Source organism: Chrysemys picta, chromosome 24 (genome assembly GCF_011386835.1).
Source record: "Chrysemys picta bellii isolate R12L10 chromosome 24, ASM1138683v2, whole genome shotgun sequence".
NCBI lineage: Eukaryota > Metazoa > Chordata > Testudines > Emydidae > Chrysemys > Chrysemys picta.
This window is the reverse complement of record NC_088814.1, coordinates 17,671,727-17,691,164: the sequence shown is the minus strand read 5'-3', so window position 1 is coordinate 17,691,164 and position 19,438 is coordinate 17,671,727. Positions and strand designations below refer to the sequence as shown.

Genomic DNA, 19,438 nt, shown 5'->3' with positions numbered 1-19,438 from the left:
CCTTTCGGTTTGGGCTGAAGTGAATTTTGTTGTTTCGTTTCACTGAAAAAAGAAAAGAAAATGTCATTGTGGCGCGGCCGGAACTGGATTTATTTTCTAGGGTTTGGCCTGGCTCCTGCACCAAAAAACCAGGTGCTGCCCAGCTCTAGTCTGAAGCGGCCTCACCAGGCAGCAGATCCTGCCCCTTGTTCTGCCCTGAGCCAAGGGGCTGCCTGGCTGGATCGGCCTTTCGCTGTGACGCAGTTAGTGAGCTGCTCCCAACTCTGCTCCCCATGGATCACTCAGGAGCCGCTTGGGCTGAGGGGTCCCCCTTGTGTGCACGCCCCAGGGAGCCTGTCCCCTCTCTCCAGCACCCTGCATGGGGCTGCAGTCAGAGGAACTGCCTCCCACTTGATTGGCTGCCCAGAGGACGAATGCCGGAGCCGAGAGAGACCGATGCTACCTGAAGAACCCCTCAGGTCCTCAGGTTTCACTCGTGACCATCTGACAGCAGCAGCTGTCCTGCCAGCAGGCACCAGCTGAGCCAAAGCCACTCACACTCTCGGAGTCGAAGGAGAGTGAAAATCTGACCCTAAAAGCTCTTTCCTTGGGACACTGCTTTTTCCATCGAAAAGTAAGTAACCGATTAAGCCCTGGGTTGCTGCCAGGCAGCCGGTCAGTGTCTCGGAGCTTTCCCCCCCTAGAGTAGCACAGATCGGGGTTTGGTACAAACTAACAAGCCCCCACTCTCCCTGTGCTTTGCCTAAATGACAGCGCAGCCTGAGGGCTCTCGCTCCCCTGCTCTTGGGAACTTAGCCCTGCGACGTCCCCGGGGGCTCGACAGTGTCTGGAGAAAGACCGCTTGGTTGTGCTTTTTCTGCCGTCAGGCGAGCCTGGCTCCAGACTTGGTTAGGGAAAGAGGAGAAGGGCCCCGCGGAGAGAGGCAATAAACAGCAAGCAGACAGTAAAGAGAGTTCTGTGGACTAACCAATCCCACTAGGACCCAGACCCTAGTGACTGCAAACTGGCTGTTCCAATTAAGGGGTGGGGGCAGAAATTACACTTCTGGTCCATCTCCCTTCTGCTGAAGCACCCCGCTCAGAACACAGCTTTCAAGCCAGAAATCCCCTGGCTCCTGGCTGCTCCTCCTCGCCTTCTAAATATAAACTTTGGCCAGTCCAAGCTGGAGGTTGCATGAAAGGTCTTCAGGCTGCCCTGGGTAGGGAGTGTTTGCTGCGTCTCCTTTTGTGGAAGAGATCCCTTGGCCCTCTTCGGCGCTGAAGTTGGGCCCCGTGGGAAAGTGCGAAGAGCCCCTCGCGGGGAAGGTCGCGAGGAGAGAACAATTTCTGCGCTGTTGCGAAATGTCATAAGGTGCCGTGCCAGGAGAAGACGCCATTTCAAGCCATTGCGAATCCTCTCCTATTTCCCAGCCAAAGATTCCCTGAGCCTGCAGTGTGTGGTGTGTACACAGGCAGCCGATCCCCCCCGGGCCATGGGATAACATCGAGAGGGCGGGGGGTAAAGAGAGGCAGAATTAGGAGACGGGGAGAAGGGAAATAAAGGACTGGAGTGGGAGGGGGAGGGGGAAAAACAGAGAGGATGACTGAGAAAGACAAGAAGGAAGGGGATGAAAGAGGGATGAAACCACAGATTGGATAGATTCTGCATGGGACTCACTCACACCTAATGACAATTTTCACGTGCCTGCTGTATACACAAGGGGCCATGCAACTACCAACTATGCACATCCTGTATATGCACATCCTGTATATGCACGGGCTATGAATCCGCCTCAGATGCAAGGGTTGCTGCACCTGTTGTATACATCAGAGGCCCTACACCTGTTGTGCATGCAAAGGGCTGGGCACCTGTTTTATGCAGCAGGGGCCATGCACCTGCTGTGTATGCAAGGGGTGATGCACCGGCTTTATACACTACGGGCCATGCACCTGCTGTGTATGCAAGAGGTGATGCACCGGCTTTATACACTACGGGCCATGCACCTGCTGTGTATGCAAGGGGTGATGCACCCGCTTTATACACTACGGGCCATGCACCTGCTGTGTATGCAAGGGGTGATGCACCCGCTTTATACACTACGGGCCATGCACCTGCTGTGTATGCAAGGGGTGATGCACCGGCTTTATACACTACGGGCCAGACACCTGCTGTGTATGCAAGGGGTGATGCACCGGCTTTACACACTACGGGCCATGCACCTGCTGTGTATGCAAGGGGTGATGCACCCGCTTTATACACTACGGGCCATGCACCTGCTGTGTATGCAAGGGGTGATGCACCCGCTTTATACACTACGGGCCATGCACCTGCTGTGTATGCAAGGGGTGATGCACCCGCTTTATACACTACGGGCCAGACACCTGCTGTGTGTGCAAGGGGTGATGCACGCGCTTTATACACTACGGGCCATGCACCTGCTGTGTATGCAAGGGGTGATGCACCCGCTTTATACACTACGGGCCATGCACCTGCTGTGTATGCAAGGGGTGATGCACCCGCTTTATACACTACGGGCCATGCACCTGCTGTGTATGCAAGGGGTGATGCACCCGCTTTATACACTACGGGCCAGACACCTGCTGTGTATGCAAGGGGTGATGCACCGGCTTTACACACTACAGGCCATGCACCTGCTGTGTATGCAAGGGGTGATGCACCCGCTTTATACACTACAGGCCATGCACCTGCTGTGTATGCAAGGGGTGATGCACCCGCTTTATACACTACGGGCCAGACACCTGCTGTGTATGCAAGGGGTGATGCACCGGCTTTATACACTACGGGCCATGCACCTGCTGTGTATGCAAGGGGTGATGCACCCGCTTTATACACTACAGGCCATGCACCTGCTGTGTATGCAAGGGGTGATGCACCCGCTTTATACACTACAGGCCATGCACCTGCTGTGTATGCAAGGGGTGATGCACCGGCTTTACACACTACGGGCCATGCACCTGCTGTGTATGCAAGGGGTGATGCACCCGCTTTATACACTACGGGCCATGCACCTGCTGTGTATGCAAGGGGTGATGCACCCGCTTTATACACTACGGGCCATGCACCTGCTGTGTATGCAAGGGGTGATGCACCCGCTTTATACACTACGGGCCAGACACCTGCTGTGTGTGCAAGGGGTGATGCACGCGCTTTATACACTACGGGCCATGCACCTGCTGTGTATGCAAGGGGTGATGCACCCGCTTTATACACTACGGGCCATGCACCTGCTGTGTATGCAAGGGGTGATGCACCCGCTTTATACACTACGGGCCATGCACCTGCTGTGTATGCAAGGGGTGATGCACCCGCTTTATACACTACGGGCCAGACACCTGCTGTGTATGCAAGGGGTGATGCACCGGCTTTACACACTACAGGCCATGCACCTGCTGTGTATGCAAGGGGTGATGCACCCGCTTTATACACTACAGGCCATGCACCTGCTGTGTATGCAAGGGGTGATGCACCCGCTTTATACACTACGGGCCAGACACCTGCTGTGTATGCAAGGGGTGATGCACCGGCTTTATACACTACGGGCCATGCACCTGCTGTGTATGCAAGAGGTGATGCACCGGCTTTATACACTACGGGCCATGCACCTGCTGTGTATGCAAGGGGTGATGCACCCGCTTTATACACTACGGGCCATGCACCTGCTGTGTATGCAAGGGGTGATGCACCGGCTTTATACACTACGGGCCATGCACCTGCTGTGTATGCAAGGGGTGATGCACCGGCTTTATACACTACGGGCCATGCACCTGCTGTGTATGCAAGGGGTGATGCACCCGCTTTATACACTACGGGCCATGCACCTGCTGTGTATGCAAGGGGTGATGCACCGGCTTTATACACTACGGGCCATGCACCTGCTGTGTATGCAAGGGGTGATGCACCGGCTTTATACACTACGGGCCATGCACCTGCTGTGTATGCAAGGGGTGATGCACTGGCTTTATACACTACGGGCCATGCACCTGCTGTGTATGCAAGGGGTGATGCACTGGCTTTATACACTACGGGCCATGCACCTGCTGTGTATGCAAGGGGTGATGCACCCGCTTTATACACTACAGGCCAGGCACCTGCTGTGTATGCAAGGGGTGATGCACCGGCTTTATACACTACGGGCCATGCACCTGCTGTGTATGCAAGAGGTGATGCACCGGCTTTATACACTACGGGCCAGACACCTGCTGTGTATGCAAGGGGTGATGCACCGGCTTTATACACTACGGGCCATGCACCTGCTGTGTATGCAAGGGGTGATGCACCGGCTTTATACACTACGGGCCATGCACCTGCTGTGTATGCAAGGGGTGATGCACCCGCTTTATACACTACGGGCCAGACACCTGCTGTGTATGCAAGGGGTGATGCACCCGCTTTATACACTACGGGCCAGACACCTGCTGTGTATGCAAGGGGTGATGCACCGGCTTTATACACTACGGGCCATGCACCTGCTGTGTATGCAAGGGGTGATGCACCGGCTTTATACACTACGGGCCATGCACCTGCTGTGTATGCAAGGGGTGATGCACTGGCTTTATACACTACGGGCCAGGCACCTGCTGTGTATGCAAGGGGTGATGCACCGGCTTTATACACTACGGGCCATGCACCTGCTGTGTATGCAAGGGGTGATGCACCCGCTTTATACACTACGGGCCAGACACCTGCTGTGTATGCAAGGGGTGATGCACCGGCTTTATACACTACGGGCCATGCACCTGCTGTGTATGCAAGGGGTGATGCACCCGCTTTATACACTACGGGCCATGCACCTGCTGTGTATGCAAGGGGTGATGCACCCGCTTTATACACTACGGGCCATGCACCTGCTGTGTATGCAAGGGGTGATGCACCGGCTTTATACACTACGGGCTATGCACCTGCTGTGTATGCAAGGGGTGATGCACCGGCTTTATACACTACGGGCCAGACACCTGCTGTGTATGCAAGGGGTGATGCACCGGCTTTATACACTACGGGCCATGCACCTGCTGTGTATGCAAGGGGTGATGCACCCGCTTTATACACTACGGGCCATGCACCTGCTGTGTATGCAAGGGGTGATGCACCGGCTTTATACACTACGGGCCATGCACCTGCTGTGTATGCAAGGGGTGATGCACCCGCTTTATACACTACGGGCCATGCACCTGCTGTGTATGCAAGGGGTGATGCACCGGCTTTATACACTACGGGCCATGCACCTGCTGTGTATGCAAGGGGTGATGCACCGGCTTTATACACTACGGGCCAGACACCTGCTGTGTATGCAAGGGGTGATGCACCCGCTTTATACACTACGGGCCATGCACCTGCTGTGTATGCAAGGGGTGATGCACCGGCTTTATACACTACGGGCCATGCACCTGCTGTGTATGCAAGGGGTGATGCACCGGCTTTATACACTACGGGCCAGACACCTGCTGTGTATGCAAGGGGTGATGCACCGGCTTTATACACTACGGGCCATGCACCTGCTGTGTATGCAAGGGGTGATGCACCGGCTTTATACACTACGGGCCATGCACCTGCTGTGTATGCAAGGGGTGATGCACCCGCTTTATACACTACGGGCCATGCACCTGCTGTGTATGCAAGGGGTGATGCACCGGCTTTATACACTACGGGCCATGCACCTGCTGTGTATGCAAGGGGTGATGCACCGGCTTTATACACTACGGGCCAGGCACCTGCTGTGTATGCAAGGGGTGATGCACCCGCTTTATACACTACGGGCCAGACACCTGCTGTGTATGCAAGGGGTGATGCACCCGCTTTATACACTACGGGCCAGACACCTGCTGTGTATGCAAGGGGTGATGCACCCGCTTTATACACTACGGGCCATGCACCTGCTGTGTATGCAAGGGGTGATGCACCCGCTTTATACACTACGGGCCATGCACCTGCTGTGTATGCAAGGGGTGATGCACCGGCTTTATACACTACGGGCCATACACCTGCTGTGTATGCAAGGGGTGATGCACCGGCTTTACACACTACGGGCCATGCACCTGCTGTGTATGCAAGGGGTGATGCACCGGCTTTATACACTACGGGCCAGACACCTGCTGTGTATGCAAGGGGTGATGCACCGGCTTTATACACTACAGGCCATGCGCCTGCTGTGTATGCAAGGGGTGATGCACCGGCTTTATACACTACGGGCCATGCACCTGCTGTGTATGCAAGGGGTGATGCACCCGCTTTATACACTACGGGCCATGCACCTGCTGTGTATGCAAGGGGTGATGCACCGGCTTTATACACTACGGGCCATGCACCTGCTGTGTATGCAAGGGGTGATGCACCGGCTTTATACACTACGGGCCAGACACCTGCTGTGTATGCAAGGGGTGATGCACCGGCTTTATACACTACGGGCCATGCACCTGCTGTGTATGCAAGGGGTGATGCACCCGCTTTATACACTACGGGCCATGCACCTGCTGTGTATGCAAGGGGTGATGCACCCGCTTTATACACTACGGGCCATGCACCTGCTGTGTATGCAAGGGGTGATGCACCCGCTTTATACACTACAGGCCATGCACCTGCTGTGTATGCAAGGGGTGATGCACCCGCTTTATACACTACGGGCCAGGCACCTGCTGTGTATGCAAGGGGTGATGCACCGGCTTTATACACTACGGGCCATGCACCTGCTGTATATGCAAGGGGTGATGCACCCGCTTTATACACTACGGGCCAGACACCTGCTGTGTATGCAAGGGGTGATGCACCCGCTTTATACACTACGGGCCATGCACCTGCTGTGTATGCAAGGGGTGATGCACCGGCTTTATACACTACGGGCCATGCACCTGCTGTGTATGCAAGGGGTGATGCACCCGCTTTATACACTACGGGCCATGCACCTGCTGTGTATGCAAGGGGTGATGCACCCGCTTTATACACTACGGGCCATGCACCTGCTGTGTATGCAAGGGGTGATGCACCGGCTTTATACACTACGGGCCATGCACCTGCTGTGTATGCAAGGGGTGATGCACCAGCTTTACACACTACGGGCCATGCACCTGCTGTGTATGCAAGGGGTGATGCACCGGCTTTATACACTACGGGCCATGCACCTGCTGTGTATGCAAGGGGTGATGCACCGGCTTTATACACTACAGGGCATGCACCTGCTGTGTATGCAAGAGGTGATGCACCCGCTTTATACACTACGGGCCAGACACCTGCTGTGTATGCAAGGGGTGATGCACCGGCTTTATACACTACGGGCCATGCACCTGCTGTGTATGCAAGGGGTGATGCACCCGCTTTATACACTACGGGCCAGACACCTGCTGTGTATGCAAGGGGTGATGCACCGGCTTTATACACTACGGGCCATGCACCTGCTGTGTATGCAAGGGGTGATGCACCGGCTTTATACACTACGGGCCATGCACCTGCTGTGTATGCAAGGGGTGATGCACCCGCTTTATACACTACGGGCCATGCACCTGCTGTGTATGCAAGGGGTGATGCACCGGCTTTATACACTACGGGCCAGACACCTGCTGTGTATGCAAGGGGTGATGCACCGGCTTTATACACTACGGGCCATGCACCTGCTGTGTATGCAAGGGGTGATGCACCCGCTTTATACACTACGGGCCATGCACCTGCTGTGTATGCAAGGGGTGATGCACCCGCTTTATACACTACGGGCCATGCACCTGCTGTGTATGCAAGGGGTGATGCACCCGCTTTATACACTACGGGCCATGCACCTGCTGTGTATGCAAGGGGTGATGCACCCGCTTTATACACTACGGGCCATGCACCTGCTGTGTATGCAAAGGGTGATGCACCCGCTGTATACACTACGGGCCATGCACCTGCTGTGTATGCAAGGGGTGATGCACCGGCTTTATACACTACGGGCCAGGCACCTGCTGTGTATGCAAGGGGTGATGCACCGGCTTTACACACTACGGGCCATGCACCTGCTGTGTATGCAAGGGGTGATGCACCGGCTTTATACACTACGGGCCATGCACCTGCTGTGTATGCAAGGGGTGATGCACCCGCTTTATACACTACGGGCCATGCACCTGCTGTGTATGCAAGAGGTGATGCACCCGCTTTACACACTACGGGCCATGCACCTGCTGTGTATGCAAGGGGTGATGCACCCGCTTTATACACTACGGGCCATGCACCTGCTGTGTATGCAAGGGGTGATGCACCCGCTTTATACACTACGGGCCAGACACCTGCTGTGTATGCAAGGGGTGATGCACCGGCTTTATACACTACGGGCCATGCACCTGCTGTGTATGCAAGGGGTGATGCACCCGCTTTATACACTACGGGCCATGCACCTGCTGTGTATGCAAGGGGTGATGCACCCGCTTTATACACTACGGGCCAGACACCTGCTGTGTATGCAAGGGGTGATGCACCCGCTTTATACACTACAGGCCATGCACCTGCTGTGTATGCAAGGGGTGATGCACCGGCTTTATACACTACGGGCCATGCACCTGCTGTGTATGCAAGGGGTGATGCACCCGCTTTATACACTACGGGCCAGACACCTGCTGTGTATGCAAGGGGTGATGCACCCGCTTTATACACTACGGGCCATGCACCTGCTGTGTATGCAAGGGGTGATGCACCCGCTTTATACACTACAGGCCATGCACCTGCTGTGTATGCAAGGGGTGATGCACCGGCTTTATACACGACGGGCCATGCACCTGCTGTGTATGCAAGGGGTGATGCACCCGCTTTATACACTACGGGCCAGACACCTGCTGTGTATGCAAGGGGTGATGCACCCGCTTTATACACTACGGGCCATGCACCTGCTGTGTATGCAAGGGGCCAGGAACCTCCTGTGTACCAGGAACCTGCTGCATCCCTGGGGCCGTTGCCCTGATCCATAAGACTTTTCTCCACTATCTTTTGGAAGCCAGCCTTTAACTTCTGTTGTGGCCTCTTGGTCAATTCCCCCAGTGGCAATTGTTTTAACTCCCACCCGGTGGGGCTGAGGACTAGAAAAAGGTCTGCAAATAAATACACTAAATGCATGAAGGAAGTGCAGTTCTGTCTGTGCCCCGGTCCTGATCCTGATGGAGACGGAGTCAGTTTGGGAACAGATCAGATCCTCAGTGCACGAGATGTTTAAAACCTGGCTGGAGAAATCCCTGGAGGAGACAACACGGGATCATCTTCTCCATCTCTGAGGTATACTGTGAATGGGGAAAGGAAGCAGTGAAACCAGTGCGAGTTAGGCACCTAAATACTTGTGTGGCCCATTGGGACTGTGCAGGGCATACACCAGCCCCTGGGGGGATTCCCCGAGCAGGAGCAGCAGCTCTTGTGCTGCCCCTGCCCGGTAGCCCTGGGGAAGGGGTGTGCTGCAGATGTGGCTGAGGATACGAGGTGTGAATTGGGGGTGTGAGGAAGAGAGGTTGGAGCACCCGTGCCCTGGCAGTTCTAAGCTATCATGCAGCCGATGTGGGGCAGTTGCAGTACGTTAGAGCGGCCCAGGGGACTGCTCTGCCTTATGCCAGGGGCTGCACTGCAGTGGGAGCAGCTCAGAACAGCGGGTGATTTGTTGTAGGAAGATCCTACCTGCCCTCACCCTTCTGAGCTAGCTAATACAGAGCGGGCCTCGAGCCCATTGGCGAGGGTGTGGAGGGTTTAGGGGATTGGGCAGCATGGAGCACTGAGTTGTCTAGCCAGGGCCTGGAGCAGCCTACTGCATGGGCAGTATTTGGAAAACAAATGGGGGCAGTGTGGGGTGATGATGCCCTGTGTAGTGGATGGGGAGGGTGCTGTGGGCATAGGCTCCCATCTCAAGTTGTCAGGTGGCTTCCCAGCCTGTAGGGCAATGTGCAGAGCATTTTTCAGGGTGGGTCTGTGGTGCCTCGTTGAAAATTAGGTGGGGATAGTGGCCAGGTGGAGGGGTCCCAGGCTCCCCTTAAGTGATGGAAGATTAACTGATTAGCACTTCCTGACATGAGCATTGAACCCGGGTCACTGGAGATCCTGGGAGTGTGCTAGCAAAAGCAGGGTGCTGCAGACAGGGGCGGCGGAGCCTTCCCAAAAGTGTAGGGGGGGCAGGCCCCCCTACCCCCAAAGCCCCTCCTCTTCCCCCAGAGGTCCCACCCCCGGCGAAGATGGAAGCCAGAGCAGAGCCGGGGAGCCCAAACCCCCCGCCCAGAGTGGGTGGGCGAAAGCAGCCCCCGGACCGTGTCCCCACTTCCTGGACCCCCCACCCAGGGCAAGTGTAGGGACCCAGGCTCCCCATAGCTGCCCATGTGGCTCTTACCCTGACACGGCTCCAGCCAGGGGGCAGCACCTTGGAGCCACAGCCCGGCTAGTTGTGGGAGCTGGTGCAGACCCTCCACCTGCCTTGAGTGGGGGGCCTGGGAGGTGGGGACACAGGCTGGGAGCTGCTCACAGGCCCCCCCGCACCCTGGGCAGGTGGAGGGTCCGCACAGCTCCTCACAACTGCCCAGGCAGCTCCACCAGGCTTGGGGGTGGACCTCGTGGGGAAGAGAGGGGAAGGGGGCTAGTCCTGTTGCAAAAAGTGGACAGGTCAGGCCCCCTGGTCTCCCTTGTTCCAGCACCCCTGGCAGTGGGCCATACCTCGGTGTGGTTGGTGATTGCACAACATCCTCCACCTCCCTCCTGCGGTTACAGCTGGGTGTGGCACTCGGTGCTTTCTCAGAGTATTGCTGGGCCATTGGGTCACCCAGAGGTGGCTGCATTTCTGGGTGGCGTGGTTTCTGCCTATGAAGTTTGCAAAGCACTTGGGGGCTGTGCGGATGGAAGGGACTGGAGCCCCAGGCGACATTAGCACTGCAAAGAGGCAACTGATGCTTGGGAAAAAAAAGGCTGATGGAATTACGACTTCCCCCTTCAATGCACGGCTGCTTATGCCATCCTAACTATGGAAATGTGCACTTAGATTTCGATCCCACCGACATAACTGCGCTGCAACACCAACTTAATAACGCCACCTCCATGAGTGGTGTAGAGTCACAGTCAATGTAGTTAGACCAATGCAGTGTCACTTTAGACACTGCCTTGCTTATGTCGACTATTATGGCTTCCAGGAGCCTTTCCACAATGCCCCACACTGTCAGTGCAATTGATAAAATGGCTCCTGGTGAGGATGCACCCTGCTGACACGAGAAGCAAAGTGTAGACACACACAACTGGTGTAATTACTGCGGCGGTGGCATGCCGATGTAAGTTAGGTCAGCTTCATTTTGTAGTGTAGACATGACCTCGGTCTGAGCCGATCCGATCCCAGCTGGGATGAAAACCAACCAGAGACACAACCATTACTGCTGCAAAACAAAGAACTGAGGTCACTATCTGGAGAGCTGGTGACAAGAGCTAATGAGGTCAGGGAGGCTGAGATGTCCTCAAGGCTTGGTCTGGAATTACATCAAGGCCAGAACAGTGAAAAGGAACCTGAGTGTAACACAGGATTCAGGCCTTGTGGTTCTGAGGCAGGGAACGTGTGCAGAGGTGTCTGTCAGTGCTGTTGTGGTGCTCGGGGGTAGGCTCAACATGCTGAGCTCTACTGTGCACCTTGAGGTGGATGCTTTCATGGCCCCTCAGAATCTCATCTCTAGAGCTTCCTGGCTTGGGGCAAAATCGTTAGAGAACATTCAGGAACCTCCCCCAAAGGTGCCAGCTCCTGCAAAGAACAACGGGGGTGGCTTTCTCCATCCCAACAGCTGGGGACAAAAATAGTCCTAGGTCAATTGCAGCTTGGTGGCCATTTGGATGGAGTGGAGGGCGTCTCTTCATCTGCTGGTGGCTGGTGGGTACAAAACCATCGAACCTGAATAAAGTGGTAGACGTGATATACCTTGATTTTAACCAGGCTTTTGACACCATCCCACATGACATTCTCATAAGCAAACCAGGGAGATGTGGTCTGGATGAAATTTCTATAAGGTGGGTGCACAGCTGGTTGAAAGACCGTACTCAGACCGTTAGTGGTTTGCTGTCAAACTGGGAGGGTGTATCTAGAGAGGTCCCACAGGAGTCAGTTCTGGGTCCAGTGCTGCTCAATATTTTCATTAATAACTTGGACAATGGAGTGGAGAGCATGCTTATAAAAGGAAAGGGTTGCAAGCACTTTGGAGGAGGAGAATTCAGGACGACTGTGACACAATGGAAAATTGGTCTGAAATCAAGAAGGTGAAATTCAATAAAGACAAGTGCAAAGTACTGCACTTAGGAAGGAAACATCAGATGCACAACTACAAACTAGGGAATAACTGGCTAAGTGGTTGTAACATTGAAAAGGATCTGGGGGTTATAGTGGTTCACAGAGTGAATATGAGTCAACAGTATGATGCAGTTGCGAAAAGGCTAATCTCATTCTGGGGTGTATTAACAGGAGCTAATTGATCCGCTCTACTCAGCCCTAGTGAGGCCTCAGCTGGATACCGCATCTAGTGCTGGGTGCCGCGCTTTGGGAAAGATGTGGACAAATTGGAGAGAGTCCAGAGAAGAGCAACAGAAATGTTAAAGGTTTCAGAGGGCTAGCCGTGTTAGTCTGTATCGGCAAAAACAATGAGAAGTCCTTGTAGCACCTTAGAGACTAACAAATTTATTTGGGCATAAGCTTTCGTGGACTAGAACCCACTTCATCAGTTTAGAAAACCTGCCCTATGAGGAGAGATTAAAACAACTGGGCATGTATAGCCTGGAGAAAAGATGACAAAAGGGGGACCTGAGAACAAGCCTCAGTTAAGGGTTGTTACAAAGATGACATTGATCAATTGTTCTCCATCACCACTGAAGGTAGGACAAGGAGTAATGGGCTTAATCTGCTGCAAGGGAGATTTAGATATTAGGAGAAACTTTGTGACTCTCAGGGTAGTTAAGCTCTGGAACAGACTTCCAAGGGAGGCTGTGCAATCCCCATCCCTGGAGGTGTTATAAGAACAGGTTGGACAAACACCTGTCAGGGATGGTCTAGATTTACTTGGTTCTGCCTCAGCGCAGGGGTTGGACTCGCTGACCTCCCGAGGTCCCTTCCAGCCCGACACGTCTGTGATTCTGTGATTCTATAGAAACAAGCAAGAAAACTGAAAGCTGCCTGAAAGCCCAGCTCAAATCACGGTCCAGAAATAATCCTGAGCCGGTATCTAATAGCGGAGCTCAAAAATCGGCCTGCCAAACCAAACAAACAGCAACTCTGAGAGCATAACCCAACCCTGACGAGCAGCAAAATGGCCACCCACACCTCCGTCCTCTGCCCGGCTAATTCCCTGAGGCTGCTCTCCCCGTCAGCCCTACATCTCTCTCCTCTCGATCCAATGTGAAGGCAGGCAGTTTAATAGAGGGCACTCCACACCCCCATCCCCCAGCTTCCCACCTCTTGCGGTGGAAGCTGTGTGGGGCCGCAGTAGTGAATGGCCCAGAGGGGATCCTGAGGCACAGGGGGAGTCACCCAATTGCTGCCCAGAGGGAAGCTGGCTCTGGCACATGGAGGAGCAGCCTGAGGGGAGCCCTGCAGTTTGGGGGGTGCAGGAGGGTAGTTCACCCTGTCCCTGTGGCCTACCGTTCAGTGACCCAGGCAGAGGCCTGGCACGGGGGAGGAATGCCCTTGAGCTGCAGCAGGGAAATTGAGGTTTTATCTCAGGCAAATCTTCAGAGCTCAGACTTGGAGGGAGCCCCATGGAAAAGAAAGAAGGGAAAGACCTGTTAGGCCTCTAGATCACCGTCGAGGGCCTGGTAGGCCATCCCTCTGCAGCATGTTTCCTAGTACATTGGTTGGTCAGATTCAGCGCCCCACCTCCTGGGACTTGTACGACACGCCCCACACCACAGTTCTGCAGCCCAGGCTGCTGGCTCCCAGGAAGCCTTTTCTGCTTTTCCGGTTAAATCCACCCTTTGCAGGCTCATCCCATTTGTCCAAGATATTTCCCCTGCAGCATCCTAAGGAATTCCTCTCCTCCCGGGGGCGAGCACCTGTCCAGTACTGGGTCTCTTCCTCCCCACCCCTGTAGTCCCTTAGTCAAGCTAGACATAGTCACCCTCCAGATCTCATTCCCTTTGTACTGAGGAGTCTGGCTGGTGTAGAGCTAGCGTAGGGGGTACGTTGGGGGTGGAAAAAGGTAGACTCTGCTGGCAGATGGTCCCATAGGGTTAGTGTTACCACCTGGCTGGTATTTAACCGGCCTGGGCAGGTTTTTTATGGATTTGCCAGTTCAAAACATAAGAACAGCCATACTGGGTCAGACCAAAGATCCATCTAGTCCAGTATCTTGTCTTCCGACAGTGGCCAGTACCAGGTGCCCCAGAGGGAATGAACAGAACAGGTAATCATCAAATGATCCATCCCCTGTCGCCCATTCCCAGTTTCTGGCAAACAGAGGCTAGGGACACCATCCCTGCCCATCCTGGCTAATAGCCATTGATGGACCTATCCTCCATGAACGTATCTAGTTCTTTTTTCAAGCGTTATAGTCTTGTTCTTCACAACATCCTCTGGCAAGGAGTTCCACAGGTTGACTGTGCATTGTGTGAAGAAATACTTCCTTTTGTTTGTTTTAAACCTGCTACCTATTCATTTCATTTGGTGGCCCCCTAGTTCTTGTGTTATGAGAAGGAGGAAATAACACTTCCTTATTTACTTTCTCCACACCAGTCATGATTTTATAGATTTCTATCATATCCCCCCTTAGCCGTCTCTTTTCCAAGCTGAAAAGTCCCAGTCTTATTAATCTCCCCTCCTATGGCAGCCGTTCCACACCCCTAATCATTTTTGTTGCCCTTTTCTGAACCTCTTCCAATTCCAATATATCTTTTTTGAGATGGGGCGACCACATCTGCGCGCAGTATTCAAGATGTGGGCGTACCATGGATATAGAGGCAATATGATATTTCTGTCTTATTATCTATCCCTTTCTTAATGATTCCCAACATTCTGTTCGCTTTTTTGGCTGCTGCTGCGCATTGAACGGATGTTTTCAGAGAACTCTCCACAATGACTCCAAGATCTCTTTCTTGAGTGGTAACAGCTCATTTAGACCCCATCACTGTATATGTATAGTTGGGATTATGTTTTCCAATGTGCATCACTTTGCATTTATCAACATTGAATTTCATGTGCCATTTTGTTGCCCAGTCACCCAGTTTTGTGAGAGCCCTTTGTAACTTTGCTCAGTCTGTTTTCGATTTAACTATCTTGTGTAGCTGCCAGAAAAATAATTTAATTTGCCAGGTTTTTTTAACGTGGGTCTAAAGACTTGCATTATTGTCACACTGCACTAGGCTAGCTAATGTTCAAAGTGTCTGTGTCCAGACAGAGATGCTGCAGTGTTCCCACTTCCTCAGTTTACGTGATAACAGATAAAAACCGTTGAAATACAGCACCTGTCTACACACCAACATGCAAGCGCACCGCATGGGTGTGTGAAAGAGGGTTTGAGTCACACAAGAGTAAGGAGACGTGGGATGTCATCAATCTTCTCTATATGTGTTATCTCTCTAGATACTGTTGTGGGGAGGTTGCAGAATTGCCTTGTGGTTGGGGTTTGAGGCTGCAGCAGGCTTGTCTTGTGGGGCGGGGGGCTGCCGTTTTTTGTTTTTTTTTTTGCATTTCAAAAGATGGTAACCCTGCATAGGGGCTGTAGCCAGCCACTGTGCTTTAGAGTAGCCCAGGGAGTTGCACGCAGTGGACAATGGGCACAGCTTCAAATCAGGCCTGTGATGTCCTTTTAACTGAGAGGGTCTGACCCACACCCTGCAGTGAGTTCTTTTCAAAGTCTGAGCTAATAAACAAGCTGAATGGTCTTGCTCCTGGAGCCCCCAGCCCAACCATGGAGGCCTTGTGTTGATTGTCCATCAACAGACAGATTGGGGATGGGGCAAGATACAAGTTGTCTGTTACTGAGTCTGGAGCAAACAGCACCGTGTTGCCATGTTGTGGGCAACAATTGGCTGCATCTGGAATCCCGTCTGCACACAGTGTCTTGTGCTGCTTGGGAAGGCGCTGTGGATTAAATAGGGAGACAGGGAACCACAGATTAAAGGACCTCACCCTGGGGCCGCTGCAGCTCTGCTGTAGGACCCAGCACCTATTTTAGCTACAGTCAAGAGCCCTGGGGGCCATGACGTTTGTGCTTTGGGCCACTTAAAGGAGAAGGGGAAATTCTGATGAGAACTCATAAGAATATAAGAACATAAGAACGGCCGTACTGGGTCAGACCAAAGGTCCATCCAGCCCAGTATCCTGTCTTCTGAGAGTGGCCAATGCCAGGTGCCCCAGAGGGAGTGAACCTTGTTAGGTAATGATCAAGTGATCTCTCTCCTGCTGTCCATCACCACCCTCTGGCAACAGAGGCTAGGGACACCATTCCTTACCCGTCCTGGCTAATAGCCATTAATGGACTTAACCTCCATGAATTTATCCAGTTCTCTTGTAAACCCTGTTATAGTCCTAGCCTTCACAACCTCCTCAGGCAAGGAGTTCCACAGGTTGACTGTGCGCTGTGTGAAGAAGAACTTCCTTTTATTTGTTTTAAACCTAATGCCCATTCATTTCATTTGGTGGCCCTTAGTTCTAGTATTATGGGAATAAGTAAATAACTTTTCCTTATCTACTTTCTCCACACCACTCATGATTTTATATATCTCTATCATATCCCCCTTAGTCTCCTCTTCTCCAAGCTGAAAAGTTCTAGCATCTTTAATCTCTCCTCATATGGAACCCATTCCAAACCCCTAATCATTTTAGTTACCCTTCTCTGAACCTTTTCTAATGCCAGTATATCTTTTTTGAGATGAGCAGACCACATCTGTACGCAGTATTCAAGATGTGGGCATACCATGGATTTATATAAGGGCAATAAGATATTCTCCGTCTTATTCTCTATCCCCTTTTTAATGATTCCTAACATCCTCTTTGCTTTTTTGACTGCTGCTGCACATTGCGTGGACATCTTCAAAGAACTATCCATGATGACTCCAAGATCTTTTTCCTGATTAGTTATAGCTAAATTAGCCCCCATCATATTGTATGTATAGTTGGGGTTATTTTTCCCGATGTGCATTACTTTACATTTATCCACATTAAATTTCATTTGCCATTTTGTTGCCCAATCACTTAGTTTTATGAGATCTTTTTGAAGTTCTTCACAGTCTGCTTTGGTCTTAACTATCTTGAGCAGTTTAGTATTATCTGCAAGCTTTTCCACCTCACTTTTTACCCCTTTCTCCAGATCATTTATGAATAAGTTGAATAGGATTGGTCCCAGGGCTGACCTTGGGGAAAACCACTAGTTACCCCTCTCCATTTTGAAAATTCACCATTTATTCCTACCCTTTGTTCCCTGTCTTTTAACCAGTTCTCAATCCATGAAAGGATCTTCCCTCTTATCCCATGACAACTTAATTTATGTAAGAGCCTTCGGTGAGGGACCTTGTCAAAGGCTTTCTGGAAATCTAAGTACATTATGTCCACTGGATCCCCCTTGTCCACATGTTTGTTGACCCCTTCAAACAACTCTAATAGATTAGTAAGACATGATTTCCCTTTACAGAAACCATGTTGACTGTTGCCCAACAATTTATGTTCTTCTACGTGTCTGACAATTTTATTCTTTACGATTGTTTCAACTAATTCGCCTGGTACTGATGTTAGACTTACTGGTCTGTAATTGCTGGAATCATCTCTAGAGCCCTTTTTAAATATTGGCATTACATTAGCTAACTTCCAGTCATTGGGTACAGAAGCTGATTTAAAGGACAGGTTACAAACCATAGTTATTAGTTCCGCAATTTCAAATTTGAATTCTTTCAGAACTCTTGGGTGAATGCCATCTGGCCGCGGTGACTTGTTACTGTTAAGTTTATCAATTAATTCCAAAACCTCCTCTAGTGACACCTCAATCTGTGACAATTCCTCAGATTTGTCACCTACAAATTCCAGCTCAGGTTTGGGAATCTCCCTAACATCCTCAGCCGTGAAGACTGAAGCAAAGAATTCATTTAGTTTCTCCGCAATGACTTTATCGTCTTTAAGTGCTCCTTTTGTATCTCGATCATCCAGGGGCCCCACTGGTTGTTTAGCAGGCTTCCTGCTTCTGATGTACTTAAAAAACATTTTGTTATTACCCTTGGAGTTTTTGTCTAGCCGTTCTTCAAACTCCTCTGTGGCTTTTCTTATTACATTTTTACATTTAATTTGGCAGCGTTTATGCTCCTTTCTATTCACCTCAGTAGGATTTGACTTCCACTTTTTAAGGGAAGTCTTTTTATCTCTCACTGCTTCCTTTACATGGTTGTTAAGCCACAGTGTCTCTTTTTTAGTTCTTTTACTGTGTTTTTTAATTTGGGGTATACATTTAAGTTGGGTCTATATTATGGTGTCTTTGAAAAGTGTCCAGGCAGTTTGCAGGGATTTCACTCTAGTCACTGTACCTTTTAATTTCTGTTTAACTAACCTCCTCATTTTTGCATAGTTTCCCTTTCTGAAGTTAAATGCCACAGTGTTGGGCTGTTCCTGTGTTTTTCCCACCACAGGATGTGCTTGGGGCAGGGACCATCTTTCTGGTCTGTGTTTATGGGGTCCTGGTGCTATGGCAACACAAATAAATAATAACAATAGCTAACCCAGGCCTCAACACAGAGCTTAGTGGACAGGTGACTCCAAATACACCATCACAACTGTCCCCTTTGGTGGCAGGCACCGGGTGCTTAGAGTTAGAATTCGCTCAGAAGATCAAGGTGGCAATGAGTGACCTCAGAGCAGACGAGAGACTGGCTTAACTGGCTTTAAGCTACCTTTCTAAAAAGGAATGCAGGAGCTAAGCGAATGCAGAAGGGAGCTGGAGATTTTACACACATCAGTCAGGGAATTCAGAGTTACATGCCCCATAACAACTAGAACTCTGCCCCTTATGTGTATGCACCATGATTGGGGCTTTCTTGACATGATCACACACCACTTAGACAGACCTTTTGGCAAATAACACACCAGAACGTAATGCAAAGGAGCTGCACCTTTCTCTGTAACCTGTGATGCTCCGATTCAACTGAGCACTTAACTTACGTGTAAAGTTAAGTGTGCACGTCAATGTTTTCCTGCCTCAGGACCACGAAGCCTCTTGTAATATGTCATGCTCTTGGCCATGATGACACCTAATGAGAGTGACCCTACATAGTCTGGATTTCCCCCCATACCATAATGACACCTGATGAGAGTAAACCCATGTATCAGCCGGTTTCAAGCGGAGTGCCCCAAGGGTCGGTCCTTGGGCCGGTTTTGTTTAATATCTTTATTAATGATCTGGAGGATGGTGTGGACTGCACTCTCAGCAAGTTTGCAGATGACACTAAACTAGGAGGCGTGGTAGATACACTAGAGGGTAGGGATCGGATACAGAGGGACCTAGACAAATTAGAGGATTGGGCCGAA

At 51.6% G+C, this 19,438-nt stretch overlaps 1 protein-coding gene across 1 annotated transcript in view; it reads left to right on the top strand.

Moving 5' to 3' along the window:
* The first annotated feature begins 485 nt into the window (after positions 1 to 485).
* SCN4A (sodium voltage-gated channel alpha subunit 4) overlaps positions 486 to 19,438 on the top strand; it is a 186,093-nt gene continuing 167,140 nt past the window's right edge. Inside the window, exon 1 of the mRNA XM_005283115.4 lies at positions 486 to 613. The gene's annotated coding sequence lies outside the window, so the exon portion shown is untranslated. The remainder of the gene's footprint in view (positions 614 to 19,438) is intronic.